Genomic DNA, 23,252 nt, shown 5'->3' with positions numbered 1-23,252 from the left:
AGGAATTGATTAGAATACACATTCCATTTTCTCAGTATAGATAGACTAGTATTTTTCATGCAATATTTTAGAACTTCTTAAATCCTTGATCAACTGCTTAAAATAACCCATGAAGCTTTCCTCTTGACTTTTTGAACAATTCACCCTGCCTAAGCTGTTTCAAGAATGGCTCTTATACCAATTCTGTTGATTGCACCGCAACCCCTGCCTACCCCCCAGATGTGAGAAGCCCTGAATGGGCTCCAGTAAGTAGAGAGATGGTCCTACCCTCGCTGTAAAGAGCACAAAGGGAACTGCACATTCCTACAGTGGAGAGATGGCTTCTCCCCCTGTTTCCCCGGAAGGGTCCACTGATCAAATTTACTTGAATTCCAAGGCTCCAGAACCACCTAACGAAATTTAAACACTTTGGAGGAGACAATACCAGGCAGAAATTTGATTTACAATCACACAAACTCCCTGGGGACTTTGACATAAGCGGATATTGTAATGGAATACTGCCCCAATTCTCTTAATTATTTTAATTTTGTATTATTTTGTTATATTGTGTAAATTGCTAGGCATCTTGCAGAGCATATTAGTTTCAACTCAGCAATATCACCACTACCATCCACCCCCACTCCAACATGTGCCACAGCAGAGAGGGCTTCAATTAGAGTAGAAGTGATGTGTGCTTGCCCTGTCACCCTTGACCTTATAAGATGATTAGCTAACTTAAAAGGGTCTTCCCATAAAAAGCATGAAAGGACTCTCAGCCAGTTAATGATACACTAAACTTTGAATTCAGGGCGTCAAACATAAATTTATGTGGGGCTGGGTTACCTTAGGGAAATATAATAAAATTCACTTACATTATAGATGTTTTTGGTGATGAAGGACCTATCTCTGAGGCTCTCAAGGAAAGGAAATGGCTTTGTTATTGCACTTGCTATCTCCACTTTATTTTCCTTGAAGTGATTCAAAAGGATATCATGGAAAATCTTCTCCTTGTTCTGGACTGAAAACATCCTAAGGAAAAAACATACAGTAAGAAAATAAGCACCAAGATTTCAATATGCCCTTCCTACTCTCCCCTGCCAGAAGAAGTCGGGGGGGGGGGGTGAGGAGGGAAGAAGAAGAAGAAGGAGAAGAAGGAGAAGAAGGAGAAGGAGAAGAAGAAGGAGGAGAAGAAGGAGAAGGAGGAGGAAGATGAGGAGGAGGATGGCGAGGGGGAAGGAGGAGAGGGAGAAGGAGGGGAAGGAGGAGGGGGAGGAGGAGGGGAGGGGGAGGAGGAAGAAGGAGAAGAAACAAAGCAAACAAACAAATAAAAATCTAGGCCCTGATGAATTCATCTGTGAATTCTTGAAAACATACATTTAAGGAAGAATATTACTAATCTTACATAAATTCTTTCAGCGAATAAAGAAAAAAGAAATATACCCCCAACCTGCTATAGCAGGATAGCATAATCCTGATACAAAAACCTGACAAAAGACATTGCAAAAAATGGAAAGTACAGGTCAGTGTCTAGCATAGACATAAAGAGAAAAACTCCTACAGAACATTATCAAATCAAATCCAGCTATAAATAAAAATAACAATACATGATGACTAAGTAGGACTTATTCTAGGAATGCAAGAACTCTTTAACATTTAAAAATCAAGAAATGTATACCACCACATTGACAAAATAAAGGAGAAAACCATACAATAATCTCAATAGATCCAGAAAAGGCACTTGATAAAATTGCACATCTGTTTATTTTTTTTAACTCTCAGAAAATTAAGAATATAAAGGAAATTCCTTAATCTAATAAGGTGTATATATAAATATTTTTTGAGTTTCTGCATAATTTTTTTTATCTCAGATACTGTGCAGTTTATAAAGTTTGGTATCCAAACTGAACATGTTCTTTTTTTTTTTTTAAGCTCTTTATTGAAATATAATTGCTTTATACTCTTGTACCAGCTTTTGTGTTACACCAAAGTGAATCAGCTGTATTTATACATATATCCGCATATCCCCGCCCGCTCACAACTCCCTCCCACACTCCCTGTCCTGGCTCTCTAAGGCATCACCCATCATCGAGTTGATCTCCCTTTGTTATACAGCAACTTCCCACTAGCTATCTATTTTACAGTTGGTAGTGTATCTATGTCTATGCTACTCTCTCACTTCATCCCAGCTTCCCCTTCGCCCCCCGCCCCCCCCAACCCTGTGTCCTCCAGTCCGTTCTCTGCATCTGCATCCTTATTCTTGCCCTGTCACTGGGTTCACCAGTACCATTTTTTTTTTTTTTAAGATTCCGTATATGTGAGTTAGCATACAGTATTTGTTTTTCTCTCTTTGGCTTACTTCACTCTGTATGACAGACCCTAGGTCTCTCCACCTCATTACATATAGCTCCATTTCATTCCTTTTTATGGCTGAGTAATATTCCATTGTATATGTATGCCACATCTTCTTTATCCATTCATCTGCTGATTGGTATTTAGGTTGCTTCCATGTCCTGGCTATTGCAAATAGTGCTTCAATGAACATTATGGTACATGTTTCTTTTTAGATTATGGTTTTCTCTAGGTGTATGCCGAGGAGTGGGATTACTGGATCATATGGAAGTTCTATTTTTAGTTTTTTAAGGAACCTGCAAACTGTTTTCCATAGTGGCTGTACCAACTTACATTCCCACCAGCAGTGCAGGAGATTTCCATTTTCTCCACACCCTCTCCAACATTTATTGTTTCTAGATGTTTTGTTGATGGTCATTCTGACCAGTGTGAGGTGATACCTCATTGTGGCTTTGACTTGCATTTCTCTAATGATTAGTGATGTTGAGCATCTTTTCATGTGTTGTTGGCCATCTGTATGTCTTCTTTGGAGAAATGTCTATTTAGGTCTTCTGCCCATTTGTGGATTGGGTTATTTGCTTTTTTGGTATTAAGCTGCATGAGCTGCTTGTATATATTGGAGATTAATCCTTTGTCCGTTGCTTCGTTGGCAAATATTTTCTCCCATTCTGAGGGTTGTCTTCTTGTCTTGTTTATGGTTTCTTTTGCTGTGCAAAAGCTTTTAAGTTTCATGAGGTCCCATTTGTTTATTCTTGATTTTATTTCCATTATTCTAGGAGGTGGGTCAAAAAGGATCTTGCTTTGATATATGTCATAGAGTGTTCTGCCTATGCTTTCCTCTAGGAGTTTTATAGTGTCTGCACTTACATTTAGGTCTTTAATTCATTTTGAGTTTATTTTTATGTATGGTGTTAGGAAGTATTCTAATTTCATTCTTTTACGTGTAGCTGTCCAATTTTCCCAGCACCACTTATTGAAGAGGCTGCCTTTTTTCCATTGTATATTCTTGCCTCCTTTGTCAAAGATAAGGTGCCCATATTTGCTTGGGTTTACCTCTGGGTTCTCTCTTCTGTTCCATTGATCTTCCTTTCTATTTTTGTGCCAGTAAGGTATATATATTTTTAAAGAAATATTCCTAACATATAACTTAAAGGTAAAACAATAGTACTTTCCCACTCAATCTGAGAATAAGACAAAGATGTCCATTGTCACCATTTCTATTTACATTTACTGGAACTCCTAGCCAAGGCAATAAGGTGAGGAAAACAAATTTTAAAAATAAACCTAACAAAGAAGAACACTACAAAGAAAATCACAAAACATGTGCTTAAGTTGAAGGAATCCAAAATAAATGGGAACATATACCATGTGTATGGATTGAAAACTAAACACTGTTAAGATGTAAATCCTCTCCAATTGACCTATAGATCCAATATAATTTCAGTAGGAACAGACAATACACCTCCCAGCACCAGTGCTGCAGACGCTGTTGCCACCAACACCACCATCCCCACCTCCACCACCGATGTGACAGAAATGTCTCAAGCAGGACCTCTCTCCGGGGACCTCTTTTTCGACACCTTCCTGTATGAGCATGTCCTGGAAGCTGGAGAGGTTCCCGGCATGATGGATCTCACAGAGTATGTTGATTGTGGGTCCTCCCCCAACAGTAACAACCCCGACGAGGTGGAATTGAGATGGATGCTGCCCCCATGGCCGAGCTGAAGGGATAGCCAAGCACAGCTTGGCTTTCCTCTGCAACCAGATAGGCTTTAGAGGTGTTTTTAGAAGCTTTATGGACGGTCTCACTAACCTCAGGGAGAACATAAGGTTCTGGAACTTCCTGACCCTCAGGAACAGGGTTCCCCCAACCATGGTGGGTTCTGGTGCGGCCCATGGTGCTGCTCAGCTGGGGGCTCCACCTCCTCCAGGAACACCTGCTCCCCATCATTGCGTGGGTGGGGCGGGTCCCTGGGTCCCTCCCTCCCGCTCAACCACCACCCTGGAGGTGACCCTGCTGGTTTTGTTGTCTTTTTAACTGTTTTCTGATCCCTTTTTACTTCTTAAACTCTGAGTGCCGGGACACTACTGAGGCATCATACTAGTTTTTTTATTTTGTTTTGGTTTTTGTAAGAGAAATGAATTCATTATACCTCTGAGGTCTTTACTAGCTAACCATTGGAGCCGAGGCCTGGCTGGGCCTGCTCTGCTCCTGACCCCAGCCGACTCTGCAGTGGTCTGTCCTTGAGGAGAAGCCTTCTTCTTGTGGGTTGGTCACATGGTGGGCATCAGGAGGAGTGCTGGTCACACCTCCCTGTCTGTGATGCCCACGGCAAAGAGAAAATCTGCTGGAATAGATTTCTGAGGGGTGAAGAGAGCTTAATAAAATGTAGTTTCCAAAAGAATTCCCATAGGATTCTTGTGAAAATTGACAAATTGATTCTAAATTATAAATGGAAATGCAAAATGCCAAGCTTAGCCAAGACAATCTTGAAAAAAGAATGCTAATCCTATAGAATAACTTACTATAAAGTTATAATAATTAAGACAACTAATATGGGCACAAAGTTAGGCATATAGATCAATGGAATAAATGCAGAAACAGAGACACACATTCATGGTCTTAAGATTTACAATAAAGAAAGACACTGTTGATTTCAGTGGGGAAAGGATGGTCTTTTTCACTAGACAGTGATGGAGCAACTGAATATCCTACCTCAAACAAAAATTAATTTCAAGGGACTCATAGACCTAAATATGAAAGGCAAAACAATAAAGTTTCTAGAATATGGGATAATATCTTGGCTTGAAGATGCCAAAGATTTCTCGTAAGAGATTCCAAAACACTAACTATGAAAGAAATCATCAATAAATTAGACTTTACTTAAAATTAAGAACTTTTGTTCATCAAAAGACACTATTTTTTTTCAGATCTTTATTGGAGTATAATTGCTTTACACTGTTGTGCCAGTTTCCACTGTACAACAAAGTGAATCAGCTATATTTATACATATATCCCCATATCTCCTCCCTCTTGAGCCTCCCTCCCACCTACTCTATCCCACCCCTCTATGTCATCACTAATTATTGAGTTGATCTCCCTGTGTTATGCAGCAGCTTCCCACGAGCTACCTATTTTATACTTGGTATTGTATATATGTCAATGCTACTTTTTCACTTCGTCCCAGCTTCCCCTTCCCACCCCCCTGCCCCATCCTCAAGTCAATTCTCTACATCTGTACAAAAGACACTACTAAGAGAGAGAAAAGAAAGGCCACTGAGGAGGTGAAGTTATTCACAACACCACATATATGCAACAGAAAACTCATATCTAGAACATACACAAAGAATAGCTAGTAATTAGTAAGAATAACACAAATAAACCCTCTTATTTTAAAAAGGAGGCAAAATAGCAGGCATTTCATGAAAGAGGATTTCCAAATAACCAGTAACATATGAAAACCTGCTCAAAAACATTACTTACTAGGGAAATACAAAGTAAAACTTAATGATAAACATTTACATATCCAATAAAATGACAAAGAGTTTTTAAAAAAAAAAAAAACTAACAACATCAATATCGAGAAGAATCTAATGAGAGGAATGCTCACACATTGTTGTTGGGAGTGAAAACTGGTACCCCCATTTTGGAAAACTGACAATGTCTACTAAAGCTTCTATATGACCTAGAAATTATGTTCCAAGAGAAATGAATGTCTATATTCATTAAAATACATGTTCAAGACTGTTCATAGCAAACTTCATTCATAACAGGCAAATATCCCAAACCCAAATATCCATCAGCAGTAGAATGGATAAATAAATTATAGTGTATTTATTCAATGAAATACCTCACAACAGTGAAAATAAACTGAGACTTTATGGTGAGTGATTAAAAAGCCAGCCACAAAAAGTATACAAAAAGTAAAGCTAAAAAAAATGGTCTTCAAGGTTCAAATTGTTCTGTCACACCTGGTAACATTTGCAAGTTAATAAATCTGGGTAGGTAGTGTTTTACCCCACAACTTTTTACCTGATTTCTCATTGCTCATGTTTTTATACATTACAATAGTATAACTGGCTTTATAACCCAATGCAAAGAAGTTTTGGAATGAGACTGGGTATGAATAAATAAATAACATGAATGCACATATTGACAAAGATGATAAAGGAAGGGCGATAAAGACTAATCTACTATTCACTCACTACCTCTACCTACTGGCCTCCTGTTCCCTGACACAGAGCCCAGGAAACCCTAACCCTCAGGTAAAACATCTGTGTTCTGCTAGGCCTGACTGGGGATTCCCACGGTGGCTTCCAGGCCTCAGAACAGAAAGTGAACTGACTCACCCAGGGAGGGGCAAAGAGAAGTCCAAGTATTTGTGGCCACTGAAAACAAGACCACAAATACTTTGTCTCCTTTCTCAATCTCCAAGAAGTTTCTTCACATTTAAGTGCTTGTGGTGGTAGGGGATTGAGGAGAAGGACTTAAGGCCTGGAGCCCAGGGGAAGGAGCAGCCCAGGGAGGAGGAATGGGACCAGCTCCAAGGAGGCTACAGAAGACAAGGGACTGTGTTTACGCAAAGGGAAGAGGACAGAAAAGTCCATTGACCAAAATCAACCAACGTTGTTTCTAGGTGCAATGACATCACATGTATTAAAAGGAAGTAAAACTCCTCATTTGCCTCTTCCCCTTGCAGACATTTTTGTGGGAAGGAAATGAAACCAGAAACTTCCAGTAACTCAGGGCCTGTGGGTTAATCAGGTATATTAGTGACCTTGACTAAATAAGTAAAACCCCAAGCATTTGGATAACTTATAAATACAGATTTGTAAATTATAATGCTCTGCATTATAAAATGGGGAGAATGTTCTTAGAGTTTCTGAAAGCAGCCAAAGAGGAAAGAGAGAAATCTCCAGGGCCAGAGGCAAGAGCCAAGTTAGTAAAAATTGCCAATCTTTTAAAGATAGTGTGGTACTTGCAAACATGCCCCCAGAATTCTTTGACACTCCTCCCACAGAGAAGGGGGTCTATGTCCCCTTTACTTGAACCTGGGATCTGTGACTGCTTGACTAACTGCAATATGGCAGTACTGATGCTGTGCTGGTTTCCAGGACCAGGTCTTGAGATGCAGGCCAACACCAGCCAGCCAGGCATGTAGTAAGCCATACTGGAAGAAGATCCTCCAGCCCCAGTCCAGCCACGCCAGTGATGCTACATAGAGCAGGGAATAGCCATTCCCACTGAGCTCTGCTGAAACTGCAGATAAATGATCAAAGTAAGTGATTTTTTGTCTTAAATTACTACATTTGGGGATGGTTTGTTTCACACTAGTATAACTAGGACAGATTTTAAAGGGAGATGCTGTTGTAATAATAACATAAAACGTGACACTGGCTTCGGAAAAAGCAGTGGATGAAAGTCTAAATGTCCCCAAGGAACTGTCAGTGGGGCTTATGGAAACATGAGAAAAATATTAGTGGAAGCTGGAGGATAAGAGACCCTTGTTATGCATGGGTGGAAAGTTTCATAAACCTCGCACCTGCAACAATGTCTGAAATAGGAAATATTTCTAATGAACTTAATGATCTAGTTAAGTAAATTTCTAGGCAAAGCATTTAGGAAATCAAGGAGACTTCTCTTGGGATGGGCCAGAAGGATAGGAATCAAGATCATATAGATCTTAAGGGACCAGATGAACACAGCTAACATCCAGCTACATTTATGTTCCTAGACAATTTTTTCATTCATACTCTGCCAGCATTCATCAAAGGATTTAAAGTGACTTTGTAAAATACTTAAAATGTATAAGTAAAAGTTAAATATAAAATGGAGCAAAAAGAAAATGAGTGTGGCGACATGAAATAAAACCAAGATATGAGAGAGCTAGCTGGGACTGTGGCTCTGATGCAGCAGTCCATAGACCCACATTGAGAAACACTGCATTCCTTTGGTCTTCGAGCTATTCAAGCTAGGAATTGGTGGACTTTCAATGTTAACTGTCTCACCTTCTATTCATCTTTATCTATGGAACTCCATCCAGGTTCAAACAGTGAAGGTGAAGCTTGTCTCAACCCCCATCTTCCCTCCTTCTTTGATGGAACCACATTCCCCCAATGGAAGAAGGCTGACTATGATGGTGAGTTGCAGAGAACCAACTGTTGTTTCAGCCCTGGTGATGCTGTGGACTCATTAGCAGAAAGATAAAAAGGAATAAGGATTCTTAAGATATAGGGGATAAATCAGATTCTTGGTCAAGGTAAAGGAAATCTCAGTAGAATTAATACAAACCTAAGTTCTAAAGAAATTAAAAGATCTATGTTTGGAGTATTCAGCTCAAAGAAAAAGGGCATTCTGGTTCACTTCCCAAAACTTCTCTGTCCTAGATCACCCATCCAAGCCAGTTGTGGTAATCCATCCCTTTGCATTCTCCAGTCATTGGCTCATGGATGGTCAGGACTAAGCCAGTTGCTAGAAGAAGTTTACCTGGTACTTCTGTAGACACCTAGACAGTCTTTCTGATCATGTGGCTCTAAACAAGGCAGCATGTCACTCAGTTGCTGCTGGTCTTATGACGAGGCTACCAACAAACTTCGGTCAAGACAAATCATCAACCTTAGGTTGAAGTTAATGCTGAGGCAACAGAGTAGAAAAATGGAAAGCACCCAGGTACCTCCATTGACATCACTGGGCCACTAAATCAACCAACCCTGAAGCCTGTGTCCTACTGCTAGAATTTTCACTGTGAAAGATAATATACATTCTCATTTTTGAGGAAGATCAAGATGACAGAGTAGGATGATGTGGAGCTCACCTCCCCCCCATGAACACATCAAAAATACATCTGCATGTAGATCAAACTGCAGACTGGCAGAAGAACTCTCACACAACCAAGGCTGTATGAAAGATTCACATGAAAATGGGTAGGAAGGGAAGAGAAGTGATCAGGTTGGGACGTGCACCCGCTGGGAGAGGACACAGAAGGGGAAAACTTACATAGTCTCAGAGATCCTTCCTGAGGAGTGAGCAGTTCAATCCACATATTGCCGTAGGCCTGGGATCTGGCACCAGGAGCACAAGTTAGCTGGTTTGAAAACCAGTGGGGCTGACACTGGAGCTGTAAGAAACCTGGACTCTGCTTGTGAAGAGTGCCCATGCTTGCATACACCCAAAACAAGGCAGAGGAAACAGATTGAAACTGCCCAAGACTCTGGCCGGTTTACAATGACCTCCCTGGCACACACCCCAGCTCAAACCAAGTGTCTGCTCTGGCCCCGGTTGTTCTATGGTACAGCTCCACACTGAGACAAAGGCTTCTATGGCCAAGGGCAGTACCCAGTTGTGGCAAATTAAACCTCTTGGACCCTGCACTGCATCTGAACCAGGTGAGGGATCCACTGCCAGTGCCTGTAAAGGCAGCAGATTGGAAGTAGTCTGGAACTCTGACTGGTGCCAGGACTGCCACAGCCTGCACCCTGACCCACCCCAAGTGCCTGCTCCATCCTCTCTTCCTCCAGCACTGCTCCCCTCTGGGGTGCGGGCACAGTGCTGGGAGGGAGGAGAGCACACACTTAGAGGGAATGGAGCCATATCAGACCCAACCCTCAGGACTTCTGCTCCAGCAACATGGGACCTGTCCCCACCCCCAATAGGATGATGTTGGCCCCTGAGAAGAGAAGCCCTAGCTCACACCTGGCTCTGGCTCTAGCCCCTTCATCTCCAGCCCCACCTCCTACCAAGGTGATAGCTGCCAGCACACCCTGGGGGAAGATGTGACTCATGCTCATGTCAGATCTAGTTCTCCCACCAAAGCCACTGGGCACACACAGACTGTGTAGGGATGCTCCCACACAAGGATATCCATTAAAGACTGGGGTAGGTAAGTATTTCACCTAATTTCATAGAGACAGAGAAAGTTAAGCAAAATGAGAAGACAAAGGAATTTTTTTCAAATGAAAGACAAGACAAAACCCCTGAAAAAAACAACTAATGAAACAGAAATAAAGAATTTACCAGATAAAGAATTCAAAGAATTAATAATAAAAAATATTAAATGAACTAAGGAAAAGAATAGAGGAACACAATGTGAATTTTAATGAGGAACTAGAAATATAAAAAAGAAGTCAGAACTGAAGAATACAATAACTGAAATGAAAAACACACTAGAAGCAATGAATAGCAGACTAAGTGATAAAAGATGCATAGTGATCTGGAATATAGAATAGTGGAAATCACCCAATTAGAACAGCAAAAAGAAAAACAAATGTTTTAAAAATGAGAACAGTTTAAGGGGCCTCCAAGACAACATCAAGCATACCAACATTCTCCTTATAAGAGTCCCGAAAGGAGAAGAGAGAGAAAGGGGATTCAAGAATGTATTTGATTAAACTATGGGTGAAAACTTCCCAAGCCTGGTGGGAACAGATACACAGGTACAGGAAGCACAGATGGTCCCAAACAAGAAAAGCCCAAACAGACCCACAGAAAGACATATCATAATTAAAATATCAAAAGTTGAAAATAAAGAGAGAATTCTAATTGCAACAAGAGAAAAATAAAGAGTCATATGCAAGGAACCTCCATAAAGCTATCTGCTGATTTCTCTGCAGCAACTTTGCAGGCCAGAAGGGAATGGCATATTATATTTAAAGTGCTAAAAGGGGAAATGTACAACCTACAACACTCTACCAAGCAAGATCATCATTCAGAATTGAAGAAGAGATAAAGAACTTCTCAAACAAGCAAAAACTAAAAGAGTTCACCAATACTAAGCCTATCCTAAAAGAAATGTTAGAGAGTCTTCTCTAAGTGGAAAAGAAAAAGTTACAACAAGAAGTAAGACTCTACAAGAAAGAAAAAATCCCATTAGTAAAGGCTGTGTATCAACCACTTAAATAAGCTGTATGAAGATTAAAAATCCAAAAATTTTCAAATGAACTATAACTATAACAAACAGTGAAGGGATAAACATGAAAGTGTAAAATATGACATCAAAAACACAAAATGTGGGGGAGGGGAGTAAAAAATGTAGATCTCTTAGAATGTGTTTGAACTTAAATGACTACCAATTTAAAACAAGTAAATATAGTTACCACTTAACATACATGAACCTCACAGTAACCACAAATAAAAAGCCTACAATAGATATGCAAAACCTAGAGAGAAAAAAACACAAACATACCAAGAAAGGAATCCATAAAACCACAAGGGGGGAAACTAAAACAGAAAAGAACATAGAAAAACTACAAAAACAACCAGAAAACAAGTAAGAAAATGGCAATAAGTACATATCTATTTATAATAAAGTTACATGTCAATGGATTAATGCTCCAATCAAAAGACATAAGGTGACTGACTGAATGGAAAAACAACACCCCTCTATATGCTGCTTATAAGAGATGCACTTCAGAGCTAAAGATACACACAGACAAAGTGAGGGGATGCAAATGGAAATAACAGGAAAGCCAGGGTGGCAATACTCATATCACACAAAGTAGATATTAAAACAAAGGCTATAACAAAAGACAAGAAGGGCATTACCTAATGATAAAGGGATCAATACAAGAAGAGGATCAACACTTGTTAACATATATGCACCTAATATAAAAGCACCTAAATACATAAAGCAAATATTAACAGACATAAAGGGAAATTTTGACAATAATACAACAATAGTAGGGGACTTCAACACCACACTTACATCAATGGACAGATTACCCAGACAGAAGATCAATAAGGAAACAATACTCTTAAATAACACATCAAACCAGTTGGACTTAAGAGATATCTACAGGACATTCCATCCAAAAACAACAGAATATGCATTCTTTTCAAGTGTATATGTAATGTTCTCCCCCAATAGATCATATGCCAAGACCACAAAACAAGTCTCAACAAATTTAAGAGGATAGAAATTATATCAAGCATTTTTTCTGAGCACAGTAGTATGAAAATAGAAGTCAAGTAAGAAGTCAAGTAAGAAAACTGGGGAAAACACAAACGTGGAGACTAAACAACGTGCTACTAAAAAAACTAATGGATTAATGAAGAAATTAAAGAGGAAATCAGAAAATATCTCAAGACAAGTGAAAATAAAAACACAACTTTCGAAGACAATGGGATGCAAAAAAAAAGCAGTTACAAGAGGGAAGTTTATAGCAATAAAAGCTTACCTTAAGAAATGAGAAAAATCTCAAATTAACATCTTAACCTACCAATCTAAATAAATTAGAAAAAGGAGAACAAACAAAGCCTAAAGTTAACAGAATGAAAGAAATAATAAATCAGAAAAAAATAAATAAAATAGAGAACAAAAAAAAAAAAGAAATAAAACTATAAGTTTTTTTTAAAAATATGAATGAAATTGATAAGCCTTTAGCCAGGCTTATCAAGAGAAAAAGATAAAAGACCCAAATAAGCAAAATAAGAAATGAAAGAGAAGAAATAATAACTGATATCACAGAGGTACAAAAAATAAGAGATTACTACAAACAGTTATATGTCAACAAACTGACAACTGAGAAAAATGGACAAATTTCTAGAAACATATAGCTTGCCAAAACTGAATTGGGAAGAAACAGACAATTTGAACAGACACATCACTAGTAGTGAAACCAAATTTGTAATAAAAATAAACAAACAAACAAACAAACTCCCAGCAAACAAAAGTCCAGGACCAGATGGCTTCACAGGGGAATTCTACAAAACGTATAAAGAAAAGCTAATAGCTATCCTTCTCAAACTGCTCCAAAAACTTGAAGGGGAGGAAACACTCCCAAATTCATTCTACAAGGCCACCATTACCCTGATGCCAAAACCAGAGATATATTACAAAACAAAGAAAATTACAAGGCAATATCTTTGATGACTACAGATGCAAAAATCCTCCACAAAAAATTAGCAAACTGAATTCAACAATATATAAAAAGGATCATACACCATGATCAAGTAGGGTTTATTCTACAGATGCAAGAATGGTTTGATAGTCACAAATCAATCAATGTGATAAACCGTATTAACAAAAACAAGGAAAAGAAATCACTTGATCATCTCAATAGATGCAGAAAAAGCATTTGACAAAGTTCAACATCCACTCATGATAAAAACTCTCATCAAAGTTGGTATAGAGGGAACATATCTCAACATAATAAAGGCCATTTATGACAAACCCACAACTAACATCATATTCAACAGTGAAAAGGAACAAAACAAGAATGCCCACTCTCACCCCTTCTATTTAACACAGTATTGGAAGTCCTAGTCACAGTATTCAAACAAGAAAAAGAAATAAAAGTCATCCAGATTGGAAGGGAAGAAGTAAAACTGTCACTATTTGCAAATGACATGATACTATATATAGAAAACCCTAAAGTCTCCACCAAAAAACTACTTGGGACTTGCTAGGTGGTGCAGTGGTTAAGAATCCACCTGCCAATGCAGGGGACACAGATTCGAGCTCTGCTCTGGGAAGATTCCACATGCCACAGAGCAACTAAGCCCGTGTGCCACAACTACTGAGCCTGTGCTCTAGAGCCTGTGAGCCACAACTATTGAGCCCATGTGTCACAACTACTGAAGCCCATGCACCTAAAGCCCATGCTCCACAACAAGAGAAGCCACTATAATGAGGAGCCCATGCACCCAATGAAGAGTAGCCCCCATTTGCAGCAACTAGAGAAAGCCTGTGTGCAGCAACAAAGACCCAACACAACCAATAAATAAATAAATAAATAAATTTATTTATTTAAAAAAAACTATTAGAATAAATGAATTCAGTAAAGTTTCAGAATACAAGACCACTATTCAGAAATCTGTTGCTTTTCTATACACTAATAACTAACTATCAGAAAGGGAAAGCAAGAAAATAATCTCACTTAATATCTAATCAAAAAGAATAAAATACCTAGGAATAAACTTAACCAAGAATGTGAAAGATCTATACCCTGGAAACTATAAAATATTGATGGAGGAAATTGAAGATGATTCAAAGAAATGGAAAGATATCCTGTGTTAATGGATTGGAAGGCTTAATATTGTTAAAATATCCATACTACCCAAAGCAATCTACAGATTTAATGCAATCCCTATCAAATTACCCATGACATTTTTCACAGAACTAAAACAAATAATCTTAAAATTTGTATGTAACCATAAAAGACCCTGATGAATAGTGAGAGCAATCTTGAGAAAGCTAGCAGTATCATACTCCCTGACTTCAGACTATACCACAAAGCTACAGTAATCAAAACAGTATGGTATTGGCACAAAAACAGACACATAGATCAATGGTACAAAATAGAGAGCTCAGAAAAAAACCCATGCATGTATGGTCAATTAATTTACAACAAAAGAGGCAAGAATATACAATGGAGAAAAGACAGTCTCCTTAGTAAGTGGTGCTGGGAAAACTGGACAGCTACATGTAAAAGAATGAAATTAGAACATTTTCAAACACCATATACAAAAAACCTGAAATTGAATTAAAGATGTATATGTAAGATCAGAAACCATAAAATACCTAGGAAAAAACATAGGCAGAACACTGGTTGACATAAATTGTAGCAACATTTTTTCGGATCTGCCTCCTAAGGCAAAGGAAACAAAAGCAAAAATGAACAAATGGGACCTAATCAAACTTATAAGCTTTTGCACAGCAAAGGAAACCATCAACAAAATGAAAAGACAATCTACTGAATAAGAGACAATATTTGCAAATGATATCATCATTAAGAGATTAATAGCCAATATATAAACAGTTCATACAACTCAATATCATAAAAAAAAACATGATTTTATTTATTTATTTTTTTTTTTAGTGAATTTCAGGCTTCTTATTTTTTTTAAGCTCTTTATTGGAATATAATTGCTTTACACTCTTGTACCAGCTTATGAGGTACACCAAAGTCAATCAGCTGTATTTATCCATATATCCCCTCCCTCCCATGACTCCCCCCAACCCTCCCCATCCCAGCCCTCTAAGGCATCAACCATCATCGAGTTGATCTCCCTTTGTTATAGAGCAACTTCCCACTAGCTCTCTATTTTACACTTGGTAGTATATGTCTATGCTATTCTCTCATTTCATCCCAGCTTCCCCTTTGCCCCTCGCCACCCCCCCCAGCCCGGGTCCTCCAGTCCATTCTCTACATCTGCATCCTTATTCTTGTCCTGTCACTGGGTTTATAAGCACCATTTCAAACAACATGATTTTAAAATGGCCAGAATACCTGGGTAAACATTTTTCCAAAGAAGATATACAGATGAGCAACAGGCATATGAAAAGATGCTCACAATCACTAATCATCGGAAAATGCAAATCAAAGCTATGATAAGCTACCACCTCACATCTGTCAGAATGGCTATCATCAAAAAAGACCACAAATAATAAATGTTGGCAAAAATGTAGAGAAAAGGGAACCCTTGTACACTGTTGACGGGAATGTAAATTGGTGCAGCCACTCTGGGAAAACAGTATGGAGGTTCCTCAAAAAACTGAAAATAGAACTACCATATGACCCAGCAATTCCACTCCTGGGTATATATCCAAAGAAAACCCAAATGCGAATTCAAAAAGATACATGCACCCCCATGTTCATAGCAGCATTATTTACAATAGCCATAATACAGAGGCAACCTAAGTGTCCATCAACAGATAGATGGATAAAGAAGATGTGGTATATGTATACAATAGAATACTATTCAGCCATAAAAAAGAATGGAATTCTGACATTTGCAACGGCATGGATGGACCTGAAGGGTATTATGCTTAGTGAAATAAGTCAGACAGAAAAAGATAAATACTGTATGTTATCATTTGTATGTGGAATCTAAAAAATAAAATGAATGAGTATAACAAAACAGACACAGACTCACAGATATAGAGAACAAACTAGTGGTTACCAGTGCGGAGAGGAACAAGATAGGAGTAGGGGATTAAGAGGTACAAACTACTATGTATAAAATAAATAGGCTACAAGGATATATTACACAGAACAGGGAATACAGCCAATATTTTATAATAATTTAAAATGGAATATAATCTATAAAAATATTGAACCACTATATTGTATACCTGAAACTAATGTAATATTGTAAATCAACTATACTTCAATAAAAAAAATATATAGTTAAATATATATATATAGTTAAAATATATATATATCAGATTCTCACTGCCCTGGTTGCAGCAGCCTGTGCCTCTTACATGTCAATACTGGGGTTCTGTGTTTTGATTGCTGATCACTGCTTTTCACCACTGAGGTGCAGGCATAGAGGGGGATAGCCACTGTTGCAACCCCCACTGGCTGAGGTGGTTTCCTGGGGATATAAAGGAGCTGCACTTGGTTTTTTGTTTGTTTGTCGATTTGTTGTTTCCCTTTCTTCCCTTTTGGAAAGCAGACATTTAAGATTAGGACATTCGAAAGCAACCACATATATGAGGAAATTTAGAAAGTCACTGTACATACCCTGAGACAGATGCAGGCTCAGAAAACTCTTATAAAAGACCTTTAAACTTTCTTCTTAGGCTAATCTCCAGCACAGAGATAGTCTTCAACAGTTGTTTTTTTTTTTTTCCCCCATTAGGTAGCATTGACATATATACACTACCAAATGTAAAATAGTTAGTGGGAAGCTGCTGCATAACACAGGGAGATCAACTCCATGATTGATGATGAGTTAGAGGGGTGGGATAGGGAGGGTGGGAAGGAGTCACAGGAGGGAGGGGATATGAGGAATATGTATAAGTACAGCTGATTTACTTTGTTGTACAGCAGAAACTGGCACAACAGTGTAAAGCAATTATACTTCAATAAAGAGCTTAAATTAAAAAAAAAAGAAGAAGAAGGAATTTCCATCTATGAGGGTGAGTCAAAAATTACCCGCACTCTGGCTATAGAATTTATAGAAGTTTTAATATAACTGGAGTGCAGATAATTTTTGGCTCACCCTCCTACAAAACCATCTAAAAGAAGTATGTACTTAGAAATAAGTCTAACTAAAGAAGTGAAAGACTTGCATGCCGAAAATTACAGAACATTGCTGAAAGAAATTAAATAAGGCCTACATACATAGAAACACAGCCCATGTTCATAGACTAGAAGACTTAACATTGTTAAGATGTTGATACCATCCAAAGCAATCTATAGGTTGATCACAATCCCTACCAAAATTCCAAAAGCCTTTTCCATAAAATGGAAAAGCTAATCCTCAAATTTATATAGAATTGCAAGGGACCCTGAATAACCAAAACTATCTTGAAAAGTAAGGATACAGTTGGAAGACTCACACTTCCCAACTTTGAAATGTAGTACAAATCTACAGTAATTAAAACAGTGTGGTACTGGCATAAGGACAGACATATGGATAAATGAAATAGAATAGAGAGGCCAGAAATAAATCTTCATATATATGATCAATTGATTTTCAACAAGCATGCCAAGACCACTAAATGAGTAAAGAATAGTCTTTCCAACAAATGATGCTGGGAAAACTGGATATCTAATGCAAAGAATGAAATTAGACCCATATCTTATCCCATATACAAGATTAACACAAAATAGATCAAAGACCTAACATTAAGAGGCAAAACTATAAAACTCTTAGAAGAAAACATTGGGCAAAATTTTCATGACACAGAAAATTTTCATGAAACTGGACTTGGCAATGACTTTGTGGATATAACACCAAAAGCACAGGCAGCAAAAGAAAAAATAGATAAACTGGACTTCATCAAAACTGAGAACTTTTGTGGGTCAAATGACACTATCAAGAAAGTGAAAAGACAACCTACAGAATGGGGGAAAATATTTGCAAACCATGTATCTGATAAGGGATTAATATTCAGAATATGTAAAGAATTCCTGAAGCTCCACAGCAGCAAAAAACTGCAAACAATTCAAAAATGGGCAAAGCATCAACAGACAATTGGTTTAAGAAGATGTGGTATACAGTTTGCAAGGCAGAAATAGAGACAGATGTAGAGAACAAATGCATAGAAGCTAAGGGGGCAAAAGGGGGGTGGGATGAATAGGGACACTGGGATTAACATATATGCACTAATATGTATAAAATAGATAAATAATGAGAACCTGCTGTATACCACAGGGAACTCTACTTCACTTTGCTATACAGTAGAAACTAACACAACATTGTAAGCAACTATACCCCAATAAAAACAGGAAAAAAATGTGGTGTATATATATACAATGGAATATTAGTCATAGACAAGAATGCAATATTGCCATCTGCAGCAACATGGATGGACCTAGAGATTATCATACTAAGTGAAGTAAGTCAGACAGAAAGACAAATATTATACGATATAACTTATGTGTGGAATACAAAAAATAATACAAATGAGTCTATTTGCAAAACAAAAACAGATTCACAGACATAGGAAACGAACTTATGGTTGCCAAAGTGAAATGGGAAGACTGGGGTGGGATAAATAAGGAGTTTGGGATTAACAGATATGAACTACCATACATAAAACAGATAAGCAAGGAGGATTTACTGTATAGCACAGAGAACTATATTCAATGTCTTATAATAACCTATAATGGAAAATAACGTGAAAAATATGTGTATATATAACTGAATCACTTTGCTGCACACCTGAAATGAACACAATATTGTAAATCAGCTATACTTCCATTTTTAAAAAATGGGCAAAAGACTTGAGTAGACATTCTCCAAACAAAGAAAATATAGAAATGGCCAATAAGCACATGAAAAGATGTTCAACATCGTAAGTCATTATGGAAACATAAATCAAAATCACAATTAGTTATCACTTCATATTTTCTAGGATGGCTATAAGAAAAATAATAATTTAAACACACAGAGAAAATAACAAATATTAGTGAGGAGGTGGAGAAATTGAAATTGTTATGCATCGCTGGTACAGCCGCTGGGGAAAAACAGCTGGGTAGTTCCTCAAAAAGTTAAATGTACAACTACCATACAACCTAGTAATTCCACTGCTAGGTATATATCCATAAGGAAACAGGGAATCAAACAGATATTTGTACACCGATGTTTATAGCAGCATTATTCATAATAGCCAAAAAGTGGAAACAACCTCAGTGTCCATCAAGAGATGAGTGGATAAATAAATGCAGTGTATACATACAATGGAACATTATTCAGCCATTAAAAAAAAGCATAAAAAATTTAGTATATGCCACTACATGGATGGACCTTGAAAACATTATGCTAATAAGCCAAACACAGGATAAATGCATGATTCTAATTATAGGAGAAACAGAGAACAGGGGAATTCGTAGAAGCAAAAAGTGGAATACAGAGTACAGGAGCCAGAGAGGGGAGGTGTTTGCAGGGAATGGGGAAGTTATTGTTTAATGAGTACAAAGTTTATGGTGGGGTGACAAAAAGTTTTGGAAATATATTGTGGTGATGGTTACACAACATTGTGAATGTATTTAATAACACTAAATTATCCACTTACAAATGATTAAAATAAGTATTGTTAGATACATTTTACCACAATTTTAAAGATACTAATTGGAGGGGGCTCATATTGTTTCAATCTGGGGCTTTGTGTTAATTATTTCAACTAAGTTGTCACCTGGTGCTCTCTGGAGAGCCAGGGGAGTGGAGCTGAGCATATTTGGGGACAGAAAACTAAATGGGGAGGGGGGGGAGAGGGGTTGGCAAATTCTGTCTAGTGGAGAGTGAGATCTTACAGGTCACTCACGTCCTGACAAATATCAGAAACTTCTCAGAGCCACATCTGAGCTGCTTATCCTGCTGGTTTGACTATCTACAAACAAGCAGTGGCAGAAAGCGCTGGGTGTCAGCTTCAATCAAGACTTCCAGGGGATCTGCTCCTCTTCTCGCTAAATTCCACCACACCCTGGGGTGAACTAGGTGTGTGGCAGGTAAACTTACTGGTTTAACAGAAAACAAACGTGAAGAAATTCAGAATGAGGAGGAATTCCTGTCCCTTGTGCCTGGTTCTTCCCCTAAGGGAGGATCCCTGATCTGATCCAGTCCCTTCCTGTGTCACCGGTTGAGCCACTGCAGCAGAGCTTGGGAAATAAAAGATCAGGCAGGAGCGGTCTTCTCCCAGCAAACACCGGATAAGGGAAATGGGGTGGGGGCTTCCCCGCCAGCGCTGGATTCGCTCTCCTTCTTGCACAAGCTCACTTACTGGAAATCAGCTGCTGGCCCAAGTTCAGCCCCGCTGGGAGCCACCCCCTCACTTTCCCAAAGCACCCTCCCCCTGGTAGGGCAGAAGTCAGCCAAGACGTTCCACTAAAGCAATGCACATTATCAAGCATGTTTTCGATCCAGCTGGTAAGCAGCCGCGGCTCCGAGCCCCTTCAAGCGCCTGCCTCCACCTCCTGCTGCCCTTGCCACCCGTCGTCTCCCTAACCCACAGCCCATGACCTCCCCAGTCAGCCACCTGATGTCCGGGGGTCCTCCAGGAACCTGCTGCAGCCTTCGGCAGCTGTCAGTTTTCATCAGAAGCACACAGAGCAAAATGAAAGGGAAGACTCTACTACCGGGGTTATTTTTTATTCTAATTGTACCAGAAGAAACTTCTCTTTAAATCTGCATTTTCTCTCGGTACCTCGTTCCTCTCTCCAGACCCTCCAGAAAGTCTACACTGCCCTCTGGTGGCTGAATGTTGCTATTGCACAGTCCCCTTTAGAAATGTCGAACTTTCCTAATTCATCCTGTTGTCAATCCTGAAAAAGTAGAACTTATTTCTTAACCCTCTAACCAAAGAGCTCAAAATCAAGGTTAAACGTGACATTCTTTCCTTCTAAGCAAAAGGGAGTGAAATAATATAAGGAATTGGTACATGAGATGGTTTTCCTGTTTGGCAGTTCGTTTGCCGTAAGAGGATTTATGACCTAGGCAGAGAAGTCTTAGCTCAAACAGCGAGGATGCCCTGTGTCTTTGATTCTTTCCCACCCCCTTTCTGAGCTGTCCGTCTTCCTCTGCATTGAGCCTCGGAGTCCACAAGAACCAGGCATCCCTGCCCTCCGGATTTCCCCTTAGGCTGGGAACACTCTAAAGTGAGAGAGTATCTGAAGTTGCCGAACAGGGAGATGGTGCCTGGACACTCACCTGGACAGCCTCCACCTCAGCACAGAGCCGGCTGACTTCCGCTGGCTTGCCTTGTGGATTTTCTACTCCGTGAATGCTTCCTGCAAGAGGAGTCTCAGTGGTGGCTTGAACAGAGAAGAAAAATCTGGGTGAGCATAACCACAGCTGACAGCTGTCTTTTAAGGGGAGACGAGAAGTGGATTGCTCTAAGTGGACACTGTCTTGGAGCGGGCTCCATCCCTGCAGTGTCATAAGTATTGTCCAGCCTGAGTTAATGTGCAGCACAGGACCCGTGTTTCGGAGAGGATGTGTGGTGGAGAAGGGGCTCCAAGCCAGAGGTGATGTTCCAACAGGAACACTCTCTGTGAAATGTGCGGTTGGCAGACAGAACCAAAATCTTTGTATCTTCGCGAGGAGTCCCACACAGAGAACAGAATGGGTCTTCTCACACTGACAACCATAACTAAGATGGCATCATGGCTCCGGCCCCAGGAATTATATCCACATAGAGCACCTGTCGGGGCAAGCAAGCACCTGCAGCAGGAGCAGCGTGCCTGGAGTTCAGTGTTTCCCAGCCTTGTGAAGGCAAAGACAGCCTCCATAAGCAAAAGAACTTCATGTCACAAAACCTAGAGTTAAAATTCCAACCAACAAAGAAATCCTTAATATGTTTCTCCCCCACACAAATATTAAGAACACTTTATAAATCCTCAGTGTTTTAGTGGATAAATACTGTGACCTTTTTCAGATATTATCATTACTCTTCCCATATGACCTTTGTGAAGAGTACTAATTGTGGTCCACAATGTTCCACTGCCCCATCCCTTGCTATATGTCACTTGCTCTCATCTTTCTTACCCACGTGTCAAGAGGTTCTTCCTTCCCAGCTGACCCCAAAGCAACCATGGAAGGGGGAATAGCTTGTATTCATGTTATAATTTTTGAAAGAATTTACAACTCTCATACAAATATAAAACAAACACGTGTCAATGGTTTTCTTAATTCATTTCATTCATGAGGGAACCAGAAAGATGTTCAAAACTAGTTCATAAGAGATTTTGAAGAACTGAGATTTATGTCAAAGTCAAAGAAATGCTGACATGAATTTGCTAATATATGCAAAACTGGTTAATATCTTTCTGGGAAATAAACTCTCTGAGGTCATCTTTTCTACCAGATAGTAATCAATCGCATCTCTCCCAGACAAAATTCACGCGTATGACTATGGATAAGAATTATGTACAAAGCTTTCACATAAGAATCATTTATGTTATTATAGTTTTCTGCAAGTTAACTTCTACCTCTTAGGGTTATAAAATATTTGAGGCCATAAAAGGTCAACCAAAGTGGCATAGCCAGCACTGCACTAAAAGCAAGCCCAGGTAATCTCTTCGTTTTTCTTGACAATGTATGAAATAGAATGTGTAAATTGATGTGTTAAGGAACTGGGGCGTGATGGCCCCCAGTCTCTGACTGGAAGCATTTTCCTCCTCCTTTGTTCAAATAAATGTCAAAGCCTGTTCATAAATTCTGAGCCCATACATTCCTTTTCCCCCTTAACACTCTTTTTTGCTCAGATGTGTTTATGCTAGCTGTGGGGCCACATGACGTCCCTCCCTCGTCAGGCTGGCCTCCTAGAGGACTCAGCAGAGTGTAGCACAAAATAGCACATGAATATGGCCTTTCTGCAGACACATCAGGGTGGGTGAATGTTTCCTGTAAAGGACCAGAGAGTAAATATTTTAGACTATGTGGGTCAGAAGGTCTCTGTAGCAACTACTCAGTTCTGCCAGTATAACAAAAACGGCCATAGACAACACATAACAAATGGCGTGGCTGTGTTCTA

At 39.1% G+C, this 23,252-nt stretch overlaps 1 long non-coding RNA gene across 2 annotated transcripts in view; it reads right to left on the bottom strand.

The window, feature by feature from the left end:
- Positions 1–20,816, bottom strand: part of LOC130858745 (uncharacterized) — a 29,635-nt gene extending 8,819 nt beyond the window's left edge. For both annotated transcript variants that reach the window (XR_009055106.1, XR_009055107.1), the window contains exons 1-2: positions 20,757–20,816; positions 852–1,008 (exon numbers count right to left, since the gene is read on the bottom strand). This is a non-coding gene — a long non-coding RNA (uncharacterized LOC130858745). The remainder of the gene's footprint in view (positions 1–851; positions 1,009–20,756) is intronic.
- Between the last annotated feature and the right edge of the window lie 2,436 nt (positions 20,817–23,252).

This window comes from Hippopotamus amphibius, chromosome 8 (genome assembly GCF_030028045.1).
Source record: "Hippopotamus amphibius kiboko isolate mHipAmp2 chromosome 8, mHipAmp2.hap2, whole genome shotgun sequence".
Classification (NCBI taxonomy): Eukaryota; Metazoa; Chordata; class Mammalia; order Artiodactyla; family Hippopotamidae; genus Hippopotamus; species Hippopotamus amphibius.
This window is presented reverse-complemented; position numbering and strand designations above follow the sequence as displayed.